Consider the following 959-nt stretch of genomic DNA (forward strand, 5'->3'; position numbering starts at 1 on the left):
AAAACCAATAGTGAAATATTAATAAATAATTTATAAAGTTCGATGAACTCAAAGGCAAACCCGTCACACATTTCAAATTGTATATTTACCACGTAAAAAAAAAAAAAAAAGGAAATTTTGATAAAGTTTTGTTTTTTTTTTTTTTTGGGGAGAAAAGAAAAGAAAAGAAAGTAATTTCACGGATAAGAACAAAAATAAATAATTTTTTTTTTTTCCCTCACGGAAAAGTTCTTTCAACTTTTCTCTAATGGTTTTTTGATATATATATATATATATTGTCGTGGCCCGATTCGATTATCGATTCACAACGTTGATCTTCCTCCGCGTTCGTGGTATTATTCAAGATTGAAATCGAACACACTTTTAACGAAAGAAGAATTATATTGATTGTAAGCAACATAAGAACATTTTACAACATGTTACACGTACAGAACAAATTAGTCACTAAAATAATGTTATGAACACTACTAGTTGTAAACACAATCACAAAACTAGACCTAGACACAAGTTGAACTCTAAGATATCAGGAGAAACCGATGAACTAAGAGTCGAACACCAAGAACGAAGAGTTGTGCAACAAGAACCAAGTGCTGAGAAACAAGAACCGATGACTGAGACGTTCAGCCTCCTTTTATAAGTTCTCACTATCGCCAGTCATTATTCATTCACTAGCAATTAAGATAAGATTAGAAAAGCGAAGCTTCCAGAAATGCTGACTATGTGTCTATGATATGAATAGAGTCACTATCTCCAGACATGCTGACTTTGCGTCTACCATGTGAATGGAATCACTATCTCCAGACATGCTGACTTTGCGTCTACTATGTGAATGGAGTCACTATTCTTATTCATTTATCAAAAAGTATATCACATTTGATGTGGGTTCATAACAATATATATATGAGTGATAAAATTGGAGTGATAAAGGATAACATTAAAAAGATAAAAAAAAACATTCG

At 31.7% G+C, this 959-nt stretch overlaps 1 protein-coding gene across 1 annotated transcript in view; it reads left to right on the forward strand.

Moving 5' to 3' along the window:
* Phum_PHUM549560 (beta adrenergic receptor, putative) overlaps positions 1-959 on the forward strand; it is a gene marked incomplete at both ends in the record, with an annotated part of 1,248 nt that overhangs the window by 33 nt on the left and 256 nt on the right. The gene's annotated exons all lie outside the window — the stretch shown is intronic.

This window comes from Pediculus humanus, genomic scaffold (assembly GCF_000006295.1).
Source record: "Pediculus humanus corporis 1103172108294 genomic scaffold, whole genome shotgun sequence".
NCBI classification, from domain to species: domain Eukaryota; kingdom Metazoa; phylum Arthropoda; class Insecta; order Psocodea; family Pediculidae; genus Pediculus; species Pediculus humanus.